The sequence below is a fragment of the Saimiri boliviensis genome, chromosome 6, assembly GCF_048565385.1.
Source record: "Saimiri boliviensis isolate mSaiBol1 chromosome 6, mSaiBol1.pri, whole genome shotgun sequence".
Lineage (NCBI taxonomy): Eukaryota > Metazoa > Chordata > Mammalia > Primates > Cebidae > Saimiri > Saimiri boliviensis.
In genome coordinates this window covers 80347817-80364596 of record NC_133454.1, presented here as the reverse complement: position 1 = coordinate 80364596, position 16780 = coordinate 80347817, and the positions used below count along the sequence as shown (strand labels likewise).

Here is a 16780-nt window from a genome sequence, read left to right as displayed (position 1 = left end):
AGGGAAGGGGTTGGTATGAGTGGGGCACAGAGTGCGCATGGACCCAGAGGGGAAGGTCATAGGAGAGACGTGCAAAGGGAATTAGGGTCGGATGTGGAGCTTTGCAGGTAGAGCTGAGGAAGTTGGGACAAGATCTCCAGCCAGTGGTGAGTCAGGGCATCTTCCAAACCTGTGTTTGAGAACAGCCAGTGCAGGAAAAGACTGAAGAGCGAGAGGCTGGGGACAGAGAGAGGAGCTGTGGCATTGTCTCTGCAGGGGCCAAGGAGCACCCCTCACCCCAGAGCAATGGCTGTGGGAAGGGTGAATCCTCAGACATGTTGAGCTTTGCATTTGTCAGGATTCTGGTTTGCCTGGAATAGAAATGGATTCAAATTAGATTAGAATATTAGCAGAATGTTCTGGATTATAGCACTGAGAGCTCTAGGGCAATTTCGAATGTGGGTGGATCCATGGCCTCATCCCCTCTATCTCTCGGCTGTCCTTGGTTTGAATGTATTCTCAGGTGGCCTCTCCCGCGTAGTAGCACTGTGGCACCTGCAGTTCCCAGCCTACCCCTTCAGCAACGCCTGCGGCAAGAACTCCCCCCAACAGTTCCAACAGAAGTTGCCAAACTGAACGTACTGGGGTCTGAGTCACGTGCTCCTTCCTCAGTTACAGTCCAGAGCTTGGAGCATGGGATGGTCTGCGGGGCCAGTCCAGTGTTACAGCTCCAGTCCCACCGTGGGGTCAACCACACACATCCCAAGCACAAGTATGATGACTATGCTGCTGTTACCAGAAGAAGGGGCACTGGGGGCCACATGGGCAAAAGTGCAGCTGTCCCTCCAAAGTACTGACTTCGTGCTGAGTCATTTACACATCGAATCTCATCCACTCAACCACTCTGAGGTAGGAACTGTTACCTCCCACTGCGTGGTAAGAAACCAAGGTGTAAACTAACGTAGCCTCCTTTATGGTTATACTTGTGCTTATTTATAGCTTTTCTCTGTTCTGTGTTTCTGGCATCTCTTAGGGAAGCAAAGTGAAGCCACTAACAGGCAGTAGGAGCATCACAGCTAAGAACCTGAGAACTAAAGCACATGATCGTAAAGATCAAATCACGATTCTTTAGGCCGAGAGACACTCAAAGTGCATTTAAATCAGGAAGCCCATCCAGTGGTCACAAATCCTGGTCATTTAGTTGTTGGATGGGAGGTCAGCCTCCATGAGGCAGGGGAGAGGCCTGCTCCTTGCTTCACTCCTGCCCATGAATAAGGCAGCTGAGAATCGTGGTTGATCAGTGGTTAAGAGAATGCAGGGTGTAAATCTCTAGGCATGGGAGCGTAACCTGGGCAAGGGTGGCCATTCCAGAGCATTCATGGCAGAAAAAATAAAGACCACAGCTCCCCACTCTTAGGAAGGTGCTGCATAAGAGGATGAAGGGGCATTTGTCAGTCAGGGAAGAGTGTAAAGGGCACTTCCTGCATAGAGCACAGGATGTGCGAAGGCAGTGGCAAGTCTTCACGATGATGAAATTCCCTGAGACCCCAAAAAAATTATGTCAGAGAAACACACGCCATTGTGGAAACGGCTCCTTTTGGTATCAGTAGCCAACCAGAGGCTCAGGGTTCCCCAGGTGACTCTGCTTTCCCAGTCATCATTATTAGAAAGTAAGTCCCAACTCAATGATAGAGAGCCACCGAGGCCACTTCTGCAAGGGGCCATTTCTGCCCTTCCCAGCCATTTGCTGGGTTAAAGTTCTCAGACCTGGTAACAGCAAGTGGCAGGCATCAAGTAGCATTTCCTGTTTGGGAGGCAGTGCACGTGACACACAGCAGAGGGGAACCGGGCAGGAGCCAACAGAACCAGGAGAGCTTAACGGTGGCCCAGATCCCACTTGGGGTCTGACACAAGGCCCTCTGGGTGAATGGGGACATTTTAGAAACGCTGACATTCCCAGGAGACTGGCCCAGTCCAGGGTGGAAAGCAATTTTAGATGCTCTGGCTACTATTTTTGGAGCCTGAATCACATTAATTCACTGCTGCTCCAAATGGTGCACAGCCAGGGAGACCTTCAGGGAGCACAAGGGCTGTTTCCCAGCTCAGCGCTGGTGCAGCCGCCCAGAATCTGCAGGGCGGTGCCCACTCCTTCCTGCTCTGGGTCACTCTGCCTTTCCTATTCGTGTGCCAGTACACAATGTCCAAAGCCCCCAACATCTCCGAAGAGAATCCTTCATATGAGGGGATGAACCCCTGTCTTAGGATGTGACTTGAGGCTATTTCAGGCATATTGTGGAGCTTGGACTCTGGCTAAATCTAGAGTTAGGAGAAAAGGGACTCCGGCAAGAGCTACCCAGAAACGTCCCTGGCCTTCCCTCCTCACAGTTGGCGAATCTGAGTCGGTCAGGGAGCCAGCACTGTGCAGGGAGCAGTCACTTTTCTGTTGAGCTTCAATTCCCCTTCATGTGCCTGTCAGCAGCAGAGAAGCCACAAGACAGGGGAAGGGGCAACATGTGATGCCTTTATTGGGCCAGGTCTGAATGGGATGAAAGGAGAGTGGAACAGAATGTGTTCTGGGAAGTTCCCAGCGAAAGCCCAGAGGAGCGGTGCTGGTGTGCTTGTAATAAGTCACATTCCTCTCTGTTTCCAAAGCCAGTCCCTCCCCATGAGGGCAAAAGAGTACTGGAAAACTCTGGACTGAGGGAGAAATCCTGTCCTTCAGCCTGATTTTATAGAAACTTCAGGGTGAGAACTGAAAGGTGACACCCCCATGTGTGCCCATACTTGTAAAAACACGTTTATTTGAATGTCTTTGCTAGCAGAATTCTAAATGCCTCCGATGAGGAATGGTGCTCCCTACAAACATGATTCTACCTTTGCGAATGTTGTGTATGTTGAGTGGGGTGTGGGGTGTGTGTTGCATCCGTGCACTTCTGGAGCATCTTGAAATACTGCACCCCAGCTCTTGCTCTCTCTACTTACTTGCGAATTGCCTGCTTACTGCTGTGTCTCTGACCTGTGAGCTCAGTGCCCTAGCCTACCTGGTTTACTGCTGCACAGAACTTGGCACTTGGTTGGTGCTCAGTAAATGTTTGTTAGATAGAAGGACAGATGAGTAATCTGTACCTTCATCCCAGTGAGCCTGTCTTTCTTGGTGTAGTCCTGTCTCCATGTCTCTCTGTCTCTCTGAGCCCGTGTCCCTGTCCCTTCATCTTTCTTTCTCTCAGTCTTCTTGTTGTTGCCTCCTCCTTCATCTCTCCTCACACGACCCCATCCTAGACAGATAATCTCTTTTCCTCAACCTGTTTTCTTACATTACGTATACTCAGCAATTTTAGAGATTGAAGGCACCTTATAAATTATTAAGTTTAATTTCTAATGTTTATGTTTGAGGAAGCTATGTCCAGAGAGGTCACAAGGCACTAAGGACCAAAGCTAGCTTCCTTCTCTTTTTTTTTTTAAATGAAAGTTAGAAAAAAAAATGTTTAACAGCCTTGTTAAAATATAATTCACATGCTATATGACTCACCTACTTAAAGTGTACAATTCAATGGATTTGAGTATATTCAGAGAGTTATGCAGCCATCGTGGCTATGTAATTCCAGAATATTTTTATCACCCAAAAAGAAACCCCATGCTTATTAACAGCCACGTCTCATTTCCCCCATCCCCCCAGCCCTGAGCAACCATTAATTTACTTTCCATCTCTACAGCTTTCTCTATTATGGGCATTTTATTTAAATAAAATCACATGTGTGGTCTTTTGTTACTGGCTTCTTTCACTTACCATAATATTTTCAAGTTCATCCTTTCACTGATTTCAACTTTCATACTTTAGCATATATCATTCCTTCATTCCTTTTTTTTTTTTTTTTTGGAGACAGTTTCACTCCGTCACCCAGGCTGGAGTGTAAGTGACACGATCTCAGCTCACTGCAACCTTCGCTTCCTGGGTTAAAGCAATTCTTGTGCTGTGGCCTCCTGAGTAGTTGAAATTATAGGCTTGCAGCACCACGCCCAGCTAATTTTTGTATTTGTAGTAGAGACAGGGTTTCACCGTATTGGCCAGGCTGATCTCAAACTCCTAACCTCAAGTGATCCACCCACTTCAGCCTCCCAAAGTGCTGGGATTACAAGCATGAGCCACCATGCCTGGCTCTTCATTCCTTTTTATGTCTGAATAGTTTCTATTGTATGAATATACCATATTTTATTCATCCATTAATTACTTTTTGGACATTTAGTTTGTTACCACGTTTTGGCTATTATAAATGGTGCTGCTATGAATATTGTATACATGTTTTTATGTGGATATAGATTTTCATTTCTCTTGGGTACATATCTAGGAGTAGAATTGGTAGATCATGTGGTAATCCCATGTTTAACCTTTTGAAGAACTGCTAAATTGTTTTCCAAAGTGGTTATACCATTTTACATTTTTACCAGCAATATATAAGGGTTCTAGTTTCTTTACACCCTTGTCAACACTTGCTGTTACCTGTCTTTTTAATTTTAGCCACCCTAATGGGTGTAAAGTAGTATCTCATTGCTGTTTTGATTTGTAGTTCCCTGATGATTGATGATGTTGAACATCCGTTGATGTGCTTATTGGCTATTTGCATATATTCTTTGAAGATACGTGTATTCAAATATTTTGACCATTTTAAAATTGTGTTATTTGTCTTTTTGTTATTGAGTTATGAGAGTTCTTTAGTTTGGATACAAGACCTTTTTTAGATATGTTATTTGCAAATTTTTTTCTATTCTGTGGGTTATCTTTTTACTTTCTTGATAGCATCATTTTCAATACAGAGGTTTTTTATTGTGATGAAGTCCAATTTATTTACTTTTTCTTTTGTTGCCTGCACTTATGGCACTGTATCCAAGAAGGCATTGCCTAACCCAAGGGCACCAAGATTTACTCACATGCTGTCATCTAAGAATTCTACAGTTACAGCTCTCCAATCTAGATGTTTTGAGTTAATTTTTGTGCATGGTATAGGAAGGGGTTTAAATTTACTCTTTTATATGTGGATAGCCAATTGTTCCTGTTGAAAAGACTATTCTTTTCCCATTGACTTGTCTTGGCATCCTTGTTGAATCAATTAACTATAAATGTAAGGGTTTAGTTATGAACTCTCAAGTCTGTTCGATTGATGTATATGTCTCTTCTTGTGCAGTGTAGAGTATCATACTATATTACGATAGTTTTATAGTAAGTTTTAAAATTGGGATGTGTAGATAATATTCAATTTTTTCTCCTTTTTAAAATTATTTTGGTTATTGTTGGTATCTTGTATTTCCATGTGAAATTGAAATGAGGTGGCATTCCATCTATTTAGGTCTTTAATTTCTTTCGACAATGTTTCATATCTCTCAGAGTAAAAGTTTTGCATTTATTTTGTTAAGTGTATTCCATTTATTTATTGATTTATTTATTTTAAAAAGACAGAGTCTTACTCTGTCACCCAGGCTGGAGTGCAATGGAGTGATCTTGGCTCAATGAAATCTCTGCTTCCCAGGTTTAAGTGATTCTCATGCCTCAGCCTCCCAAGTAGCTGGGACTACAGATGTGTGCCACCATACCCCGCTAATTTTGTATTTTTAGTATAGATGGGGTTTTGCCACGATGGCTAAGCTGGTCTCAAACTCCTGGCCTCAGGTGATCTGCCCACCTTGGCCTCCCAAAGTGCTGGGATTACAGGAGTGAGCTACCATACCTGGCCAGCTGTTGGGTGTATTCCTAAGTATTTATGCTTTTGATAACATTGTGAATGGAACTGCTTTGTTAATTTCATTTTTTTGATTGTTCATTACTAGTGTATAGAAATATAATTGCTTATGGTATCTTAATCACGTATCCTGCAGCCTTGCTGAACTTGTTTATTAGTCCCAGGAGCTTTTTAGTAGATTTCTTAGGATTTTGTATATATAAGATCATATCATCTGCAAATAGAGATAATCTTACTTCTTCAAAGGTGGAATTCTTGGCATCTAGTCTAGAGAATTTTTATTTCATTCAAAATGTTCTGAAAAGAGTTTTATGGTTGGCCTGGAAAAATATTAAAACAATTATTCTCCAAAATGTATTGATCCCAATTTCATAGATTAAGTGTTTGAAACAGACTTGAATTTCAATCTGATATGGCTGAGAGATTCTATCAGTAGGAGTATTAGTTTGTCAGGGCTACCATATTAAAATATCACAAGCTGCGTGGCTTAAACAATGGAAATTTATTTTCTAACATTTCTGAGGAAGTCCCAGATCAAGGCATCAGCAGATCTGGTTTCTTCTGCCGCCTCTCTCTTTGCTTGTAGCTGGCCACCTTCTCTCTGTGTCCTCATACGGTCTTTCCTCTGTGCAGGCACATCCTTGGTGCCTCTGCATCCAAATTTCCTCTTCTTATAAGGACACCAGTCGGATTGAATTAGGGTCCATTCTAATGGCTTCATTTAAACTTAATCACTTCTTTAAAGGTCCTGTCTCCAAATACAGTCACATTCTTATGTACTGAGGGTTAGCATTTTGACTTCAGAACTAGAAGGAGGATTAGGGGGCGCAATTAAGCGCATAACAATAGCCTTCTTGGTTTTCCTTTGAGAGATCTGATCTCTGGTTAGTTGCAACTAGTGAAGTCAGAATTTGTTAAATAACCCATTCCCCAAGAGCACCAAATGACAGTGATCTACAGCCAGAATTAGAAGGCACTGCCTATTTTCACTGAGCTAAAGGATACTTGTGCATGGTTTCGCATTATCCTAAGCTCATTTTTGTCAAGGTCTACTCTAAAGCCACTCCAGGGAGGGAGGATGACCAGCCATCAGACTCAGAGATGCACATAACACCTAGGATTTTTATTTACACTGCCTGCTTTAAAGCATATCCAGATCCTGTTGTGAAAACAGGATGGTGACACAGCTGTATGAGGAGTCTCTCTGTGAAATGAGCTTTATAAAGTTCTAAAATGCAAAATCTCACTCTAATTTTCTTCTCTGTCAGGCTAACGGTTAGTTTTGGAAGCTCAAGATGTAGCTACTCCTTGCTCTGCAATTCTTGCAATAGCCAAAAATGAGATGCTGCTGATCTCAACTGGTTATGTCAGCCGAACTGAAAAGCAAGATTCCCATCCCTGTCATCCAGACTGAGCAGTCATTCCACCTCAGCTTATGGAGCTGTCTATCTCCCTCTTTCCTCTGCTGTCTTTTTCAGGATTTATTTTTAACTCTCTTGGCCTCTGAGTGTTTTTATTGCCATCTGGCCACAAGCCCTTTTAGGAAGCAGGCAGTTATAAATCACCTGCTGGGAAATCAATAAAAGTCAGCTCAATGCACAGTTACACGGATTTGCCCCTAGATAACCAGGATCCTGCAGGCTCAGTATTTTATCCCATGGGGGTGTCTGCAAGGAGGGTGAAGGGTAAGGGGGGAATTACTTTCTAAAAGAGGGGGTGGGCTGCTGCTTCCAAAGGCTCAAGGAAGGGATGGCCTTTGGCATTTATCCATGTGCTTTTCATCTGGCCTCAGGGGAGAGCTGTTTCCATTTCATCCAGCACAGTTTTCCACATCATGGCATTTTCTTATCTTCTGAAGATCTACTTCAGGGCTAAAGTATCTTCTTTAAGCCTAAAGAAAAGGCAGTAGGAATGAGTTGCTGTATTTGCTTGGGAGGACAGGGAATGTGTTACTGCAGCATAGAGGCATGGAGGTAGGAAGACTCTCCATCAGGCTGCCTGTTGCCAGGCTGCTGTTTTCCTCACCACGAGTTGGTTCATCCCTCTGGCTAGAACTCCAGGGAGTCAAGTCCGAAAGTTGCACAGAAGCCTAGGCCCAGAGAGGCGGGTGACTGGCCCAAGGTCTCAGAGGGTTGCATAACCAGCTCACAAAGAAATGGTCTCACTGCTTGGAAATCCTAGTTATCTTCTCAAAAGGAGCTTTGGTAAGGAAATACAAATTCATGGGTAGTCGAAACTAAACAAAATATAAATCTTAAGTTAAAAAGAATACCAATCCATTAGTTCATTTATTAAAAACGGGTCCACCAAATTGCCCCCTGTAAGGACCATGGGAACCCTCAGACCATCCATTTATACACTTTTGGATAATGGGAATATACTAACCTTTGGAAAGCCAATTTCTTAGGAGGGGTTCTTCCTTCCCTCTCTATCAGGGGAAATATTATAGCTGCAAAGCACAATAGTCCTGGGTTTTGGGTGGTTGCAGGCAGTGAGATTATTGTACACTGAAGCCAAGAAGGAGGCAGGCTCAGAGCCGGGTCTGCTGGCACTTACCCCATCTTCCCGTAGAGGCTTTCAGGAGATGTGTGCATTTAAACTGGGTTACAGAAGTATTTGCTTCAATTTAACATATAACAAGCCCTAATTATATACCAAATGTTAGAGATACAAAGATGAGAAAGACTTGGTTTTGAAGGATGAATAGGAGTCTGCCATGAAGATCTTTGAGTTGCTTTTAGCCAAATGGGGGAGATCAAACTAAAAACAAATAATTGCAATTATGTTAGAGCAGTGTTGGCTAACTTTTCTGAAAAAAGGCAGATAGTAAATATTTTGGCTTTGTAGGTCATACAGTGTCTGCCTCTACTACTCAATTGCCCTCATAGCATGAAAACAGCCATAGACAATATACAAGTGAATGGCTGTGGCTGTATTTTGATTAAAATTTATTTACAAAAACTATCAGTTGGTCAGATTTGGCCCAAAGGCCATAGTTTGTTGAACTCTGTGTTAGAGGAATGCCATTGCAATATAGGAATAATAATAATAAAAGTTATCATTCTGTTATTTTGTGCTAGACCCTGTGCTAGACACTGTATATGTAATTTACAGATATTTACATACTTTTCAAATTTGAGTATTTTTCATAACAATTTGTGAGGACATTGAAATTCAAGAGTCAAAGTCATAGAGCTAGAAAGTGGCAAACAGAAGGTTAAAGTCTACGTTTCCAACTGAACAATTTAAACTGCTAAAAGGAAATGGGGCAGAGGGTATAATCTGGTGATGATCATGAGGTGGCTCCTGAAGGATAAGTAGGGTCTTTCATGGAGACAGATGTGGGGGATGGCCTTTTAGGCAGGGGGAGTGGTACTGAGGTTTGACAGCACATGGACTATTCTGGAAGCTGGAGCCTTAGGTGAGGCTGGGGTACAAGTTACCTTGGTGCTAGTGGCAGGAGAAAAAACCAGAGAGGTTCGTCAGTCTCAGAGCAGAAAGTTTTGCGTGAGTGCCCAGGAACCTGGACTTCATCTGTGGACCAGGGATTCTCCAGCTGTGGTCTTTGGATCAGATTGCCCTTAGGGGCTTTTAGCTATGCAGATTCCGAGGCTCTATTCCCAGATATTCTGATTCAGTTGATCTGGGAAGGACCTAGGAATCTCCATTTTATCACACACCTCAGATGCTTCTAGTAAGCAGCCAGACTTGGGAGTCAGCATACAGAGAGCCGCTGTAATGTTTGACTTGAGGGAGGCCTGCGACCACAGCTATGTTTTAGAATTCCAGCTGTGTGGAAGATGGATTACTTCATAGGAGAACCACCCTGCACCCATCCCAGGAGTCCATTTTCTGGTTAGTTATCACCTTCTCTCATCTGGACATGCGGAGTGAACAAGGCTGCAGGATGGCTAGATTTTGGTAGGCGAGAACAGAGAGGTAACTGAGGCAGAAGAGGATATCAGGAAAGCATTGTGTAGCTGCTCCCTCCCTCCTGTCCTGGGGCCCCTGCCCAACTTGGGCCTTCCAGTGCTGACCTGCAGGCTAAGCAGAGCAGAGCTGCTGCTCCCAAGCCTGTCCCAACCACAAAGCCTGCCAGCCATACTCCAGCCAGCATTCCAGCCCAGGGCCCTAAAGGGCTTTTTGCTTTTCCCGAACTTTGCCAACCCTGGAGGAAGGGCCCTGTGTAGGGGCTCCAAAAGGAGAGATCAGAGGACAAGAGATGAAAAGCCAAGAGAACAATGTCCCAGGCCTTTGGGGCTTCTAGGATCCAGGGTGACTCCAAATTAGGTGTCTTTGTTAAAAAAAAAAAAAGAAAGAAAGAAAGAAAAAACCTTCTGTTCCATAAATTTATGTTGTCATATTTAAAATATCTACATTCCTCTAAGTTCTATCATAGCATTAATGAAAAAAATCATTTTATAACTAGGAAATACCAACTGTGGACACAGGAAACAGAGGGGTACCTGGGCTGATGTAAGGAGCCTGGGGGCCACCCTGGGAAAATGTTCCCCAAGGTGCAGGAGCTCCACCCAGGCATTGGCAATGTTGCTAGGGTGATCCCTGAAAACCCTGGCACACCCAGTGATTTCCCAGTGCCTCTGCTCCTTGTGGGGCCTGGGCAGGGAGGGCGATCTGCTCACCTGCCTGCCCACTCACAGCCCAGAATAGCCCCTGCAAAACTGCTGAGGCATCTCCTGTCAGGCCCTGGTCTTAACCTGCCCTCAGAGCTCTCTTTACTCAGACTTTTCTAAAAACAAACAAAAAAAAACGCTTCATGAGAATGACTCACTTTAACCCCTTGGATGAACTCTATGTTATTTACCAGTTAAATTACGTAGAGCTATTGCACATGTAACAAGCTGCAGGTTAACAGAGAACATATGTAAATCTGATTGTTAGGGATGATACCTTCCCCACGATGAATTAGCTGGTGAAGCCTTAGCCAGAAAAACCTCTTCTGGTCCTGTGTCAGCGTTTCGTTTTTGGTTGAAGTTGCTGCTGTTGCTGTTGCCTGGCTCTGTATTGACCTAGAAGCCTTCATTATGGTATACTGAGCAGAACCCTGGGCTTGGAGTCAGGCTGCCCTGAGCTCAAACCCCATTTATGTTGCTTAGTAATCATGATGTCTGGAACAAATTACTTCACCTTTCTGTGCTTCAATTTTCTCACCTGTAAGATGGGAATAACAGTACCTTGCAGGGCTATTGTAAGGACTAGGTAAGATAAAGGATGTGAGGAGTGCGGTAGAGCCCCTGGTACAATAAATGTCAGTTTCTCTCCTGCTAATGCCTTGGAATCACTCCCAGACCATTCCCACCTCTCCGTGGTGGAAAAATAACTCCCCTGGGGAGAAATTCTCTATGGTTACTTCCTGTCTCATATCATTAAGCAGTCACAGTTGTACATGCACATTTAAAAAGCAGGACCTTGAATTACATGTGCTTCCAATCACCAAACCTTGCTGTTGGGAGAGCCATTCTCAGGCTCCTCCATCTACCCTCCCTGCCTCCACCCACCCCTGCTATTGCTCATCGCTGTTCACCATAACCTGTTCTTAACTCGGGTCTAAAGACTCAGCTAATGTAGCTGTTTGCATAGATCTGGATAACCAAGAGACTGTTCCGTTTTACCCTATCACGTAGCTTCTTGTGCACCCACCCACCATCCTGCAATTCAGCTCAGAGTCTATTGGTGACAAAAAGACCCTCGCCAAGATCCACAACTGCTCTCACCCTGCTGCTGGCCTCAGTGGGCAAGGTGTGAGCTTCCTTTCTATCATGCACATAAACTCTAGTGCTGGGGTTCCAAGCAGAGGGCTGTGAGCCTGTTCACACAGCCATTGTCCAGGTATTGGGGTCTGCTTTTCTGGGGAGGGTTGAGAGTGAGAGCCCATCCAACTCTGAGCTGAGTGGTAGGTAGGTGGAGTAGTCACCCCCAGGAAGTAATGATGTTTGAAAATCATTTGAAGGTTGAAAGTTGACTCAACAAATATATCTTGCTGTGTACCAGTCTATCTTCTAGGCAGGAACATGGAGGTTGGTCAAACCGAGTGCCTTCTCTGGAGCCCTAAGAGTTTGGATGTGTGTATTAGTAGAAAAAAGTGGGGACAGGCATCCTGGAGAGGTGGGAGAAGGTTCCGTGTTTTGGGCTGGGGTTTCTAGGCCAATGCTGGGCTCATCAATGGTGGCAGGGAATGCAGAAGGAGGAACAGGTTCTGAGGAAAAGGACATAGTGATATTCTAAGTTAGGGAATAACCTAGGGTAAACTCATCAGCTCTTGATCTGAGTTCCCAGCTTAAACTCTCAGGTAGGCAGCAGAGCAGAAAGGTGAGAGAAGACTTTGGTGCCAAGAAAGACCCCCCAGGCAGCATTTTAAAGGTTGGGCTGTTTGCATCAGTTGGGACTCCATTGCCAGTGCCAAAAAAGCTCTTACAAGCCAGCTTAAGAAAAACGAGGTATTCGCTGGTTCTCAAACAGAAAAGGCTTGGGGATATCAGGCATAGCTTAATCAGGACCTGAGAAGATAGCCTCAAGACCTAGTTTCTTTCTGGCTCTTAGCTGTGCTCTGCCTCACATTGATTCCATCCTTAGACAAGTTCTTCCTCACCATCTTAAGAGGGATTCTGTTTTCACCTTCTGGAACTCAAGGTTGCAGTTAAGGATGGTTTTCCCAGGATACCCAGCAAAGCCTTCTTGCATCTCATTGGCTCTTGTCAGGTTATATGCTCACCCTCCAGCCAATCATGATCAGGGGGCTGTGATGGCTGCTTCCAGCCCTCGGATGCCAGGAAGGCCCCTAACTTCCCACTGTGTGACTGCTTTCAATAGGCAACATGGACTTGAACTCATGGGGCAGGAAGCAGGGCTCAGGCTGGCAAGTTAGCCCAGCCTTTACTATAGAGATGGAGAGATTAAGGCCTGAATGGTGAAGAAACTCATTCCTACACAGGCAGTTAGCATGGCAGTCTGCTCTTCACTCCCCAGAAGGCCCTGTCCCTGAATCCCCATCTCAATCCTGCTGTAGCCTTCTGTAGCACACATTATACTAGACTCTGCCCAGCAGCCCAGCCCAAAGTTATTGGGCCTATTTCCATGGCTTTGGAGAACTGGGATTCCCGGAGTGGAGACGAACAGGAGGCGGGGACCTGAGCCAGGGTGCTCTATCCCAGCGGGGAAGGACACTCTCTCCTGCTGGTCTTAGATGATCACAGTCACAGCTGCTTCCTATCTACCCCAGGGGATGCCGTGAGAAGGACTTGTAGTTCCTCGGAGAGGGACTGTGTCTCAGCTGGTGTTGTTCTCCTTGTTGGCTTTGCTGGCCCTGAAGAATGGCTGGGATTTGGAATAATCAAGAGTCCTGCCCTGTCAAAAAACATCTCCTAATACCCTTGTTATGTCTTTGCTAAGATTAGAGAAGCATAGGAATAAGCCCTCTCTAAGGAAGAGGCAAACGTCCCATTTTGGGCACAGGAGACCCAGTGTTTAATCCTCACTCTGCCTCTGACTGTGTGACCTGGAGCTAGTTACTTTGCTTATCTGAGACTTAGTTTCCTCATCTGTAAAATGGAGAAATAACTCCTTTCTTACAGAACTGAGACAGTTTAAGAGCTAGCATATCTACACTGTGCTGGGTGTATAGTAGGCCAGGTGAAAAGTGAGACTTGATTCCTAGAGTCCTTGCTTTCAAAAGGAGAGATCCACCAGGTATTGAGAACTTTCTCTGTACCTGTGTTATGTTCACACAGCTGGAATACAAAAGAAAGCTATCTGTCGAAGCCCTCGGGCTTTGCAAATGAGATGCAGAAACCACTGCTTGGCAGATTGGGGTAGCCACATACTGCTGTCACAGACCAGAGAGAATCAGCTTCCAGGAGAGGTCAGGAAAGGCTTCCTGGTGGAGGTGGTCTTGGCGGACACACCCCAGAGCCCCAGTGCCCAGCACAGTACCTGACACATAGGAGGCACTTGACAAGCCTTTCTAGAATGGGTGAATGATTTAGGCAGGCACCATGGAGGCCATCTTTTCCTTCCGATTTTCCCAAACCAGTTCCTATATGCATTCCTACAGGTTCCTTATAGGCCCTGGTGACCTCTTCCTAGAACAAAACTGGGAAGGGAGGGGAAGATGAGGGAGGAAGGAAATGTCAAAGAGGCAGACTGGGAGCTGGGTGTTAATTTTCTTTTCTTTTTTTGCTCATTTATTGATTTATTTGGCTGTGGTATTGCTAAGTTAAGGAAGTTTTGTTTTTATTTGAAACAAAGTTTCTAAAGAACCCAAGGCAATAGGGTACTGCCTCTGGTTTCTGGTGGTCTAGATGGCCCTTGCCAGATCTCCAGGCCTGGACCAAACACCAGCTTGTCTTCATTCATCTTTGCCCCCATCCTAAGAAAAGGGCATCTTCAGGTTCAGGGGCCAAGGAAGAGGTTGTTGTCTCAGATTCAGCCCATGTGTTGGCTTCTGAAAGAGCTAAGGCCATCAAGACCTAGTGTGATCCCATTGAGTAGATGTAATGCATCCTGCCTTCTCCCCGAAACAAGGGTCATTTCCCAGAGTCCTGCTTCATGGGAATGGGCAATCCCCAGTGCTGACTGCCAGGATGCCTAATACCAGAGTCTGTGCCTTTGCCAGAGCAGGAATCAAGCCGTCAGTCCAGGTCTGAGTGTAGAGGCAATGACCACCTTGCAAAGCCTCCTGACTCTGCTTTGTCGGGAAGGAGATGGTTCCAGAGTACCACACAGCAGGCATGAGGGTACTGCCTCATTTGAACAAACATAACCAGCTGCTCGAGGAAACGCTTTAGTCAGCATTCCAAGAGAAGCTGGAAGGTAGGTGGGGCTGCTCTGTGGTCTTCTGTTGGGCTTAGGTTAAAGCTAGAACATCCATTGATAAGTTAATCCAAAAATTCACTTTGCAACTACCCAGATGGTAGGACAGAAACATAAAGGTGTCAGAGGAGGAGGCCCTGCACTTTGTGAGGTTTTAGTTAGTAGAATACTATGGGGAAATTTGCACATCTGTGTGGCAGGGAAGACATGAAACTGAGGTACATCATCGAGAGAAAAACTTGGCCATTAACCTGGGGAAGCTCAATGAGAATGGGGCAGGCAAGGCCACCCACCTGCTTATACGGCAACCCAGATGATAGCTAAGTTTTATATTTTTAGTAGAGATGGGGTTTCACCCTGTTGGTCAGGCTGGTCTCAAACTCCTGACCTCAAGTGATCCACCTGCCTTGGCCTCCCAAAGTGCTGGGATTACAGGCATGGGCAATTGCGCCTGGCCTATGCAAAATCTTATCTTCTTTTTAGAAATATGATGTCACTCATTTATTAATTCAAAAAACATTTAGTGAGTGGTTATTCTGTGTTTGACCCTGTACTGGATGTAGGTCATAAAAATATGAATATAAGAAAATTCACAGAGCTATGAATAAGGCAGAGTCTCTGCTCTTGAGGTGTTCAGATTCTAGTTGAGTTGAGTTCTGTCCAAAGTGCCCTGGAAGGACAGGGCAGTGGGCTGACTGCTCCCCCTCCCTAAGATGTCTACATCCTAACCCTGGAATCTATGAAGATATTACCTTAAATGGCAAAAGGGCCTGTGCAGATATGATTAAATTGAGGCTACTTAGATGGAGATTACCCTGGATTAACTGAGCGGGTTCAATGTAATCATGAGTTCTTATAAGGAGGCAGGATGGTGAGAGTCAGAGGAGAAGGAGATGTGAAGGGAGAAGCAGAGATCAGAGGGGAGAAAAGATGCTAGCAACTCTGCCGGCTTTGGGGATGGAGAAAAAGGGGTTGCCAGCCAAGGAATGTAGGCAGCCTCTAAACCTGGAAATGGCAGGAAATGGATTCTCCCCTAGGGCCTCCCGAAGAAGCACAGCCCTGCCGATACTTCGACTTTAGCCTGCTGAGATGGATTTTGAACTTCTGACCTCAAGAATTGTAAGATAATGAATTTGTGCAGTTTTAAGCCACCAAATTTGTGGAATTTTGGTACAGATGCAGTAGGAAGCTGCTACAGGAAGGGAGTAACTCTTTCTGAGGTGAAGAGGAGGAATAGCTTTATGAAGGAGGGGATATTTGAACTGGGTCTTGGAGGACAAGTAGGAATGTATAAGGTATAGAAAGAAGACAGAAAGTAGCCCAAGTATAAGGAAGAGGATATATGCAAAGGGTGAAAAGAAGCAGGGCATGTTTGGAGGTTGGCTTTCGGTCCACTGTGGTTGGGGCATAAGGTGTATGAAGGCTGAAAGAGGGGATCAGTCCAGAGAGAAGAGCTAGGAGCGACTCAGAACTGGTCTCATGGTAAAAGGGAATCCTTAAAGATCCCAAAGGGGAAGATGATCAAATTTATGTTTCAGACAGACTGCTCTGCTATCATGATGGAGGGTGCATGGAAGGGGCCAGGTCAGAGGTAAGGAGTCAAATGAGGCTGTTGCAGTGACTCAGGTCACACAGAGCCATGGGCAGGGGTGGCAGGGATGGGAGGAAGGGCATTTCTGAACTAGGATTGACAGGACTCAGAGTCATCTAATTGAAGTAGAGGTTGACAGAAATGAAGGAATCACTATGACCTGTGGGTTTGTAGCTTGAGTGCCATTCTCTAGGGCACAGGAAGAGTGGGCTAGGGATGGAAAGAAACAATGGGCTTTGTCAGGGACATGGTGAGTGTGAGGGATCTGTGGCCCACTTGGGAAGAGTTGTTCAAAGACAATTGGCAATGAAATCTCTGTAACTATGCTGTCTTGGGGTGATAGTAAAGTCATTGGCGTTCCTTCTGCACCCAGGCAGGAGCAAGAATTAGGGGGCCTGGGGCTGGGCTGAGTGACTCAGTGGTGTGCTGCCAGCTCTCTGGGTGGATGGGTGGGGAGGCTCTGATATGTATGTAGGTTTCCGATTTGCCAATTTCCATGGTATACATACTCCCACTATGACCAATGGCAAGCTACTAACTCGACCTCACTGATCATGAAACTGAGAAGAGATGGGCAGTAGAAAGTCATTATATGTGTTTCCACCATGCAGAGACAATAGAAATAAATCATCCTAAGAGCACAGGTAAA

General features: G+C 45.1%; 1 protein-coding gene across 6 annotated transcripts in view; it reads left to right on the top strand.

Moving 5' to 3' along the window:
* The window catches only part of IRAG1 (inositol 1,4,5-triphosphate receptor associated 1), a 129269-nt gene that overhangs the window by 18296 nt on the left and 94193 nt on the right, over positions 1–16780 (top strand). Inside the window, exon 1 of one of the 6 annotated variants that reach the window (XM_074401088.1) lies at positions 7460–15659. The exons of the other annotated variants lie outside the window; for them this stretch is intronic. The gene's annotated coding sequence lies outside the window, so the exon portion shown is untranslated. Of the gene's footprint in view, positions 1–7459; positions 15660–16780 lie in introns of those variants that run through there. 6 annotated transcript variants of the gene reach the window in all.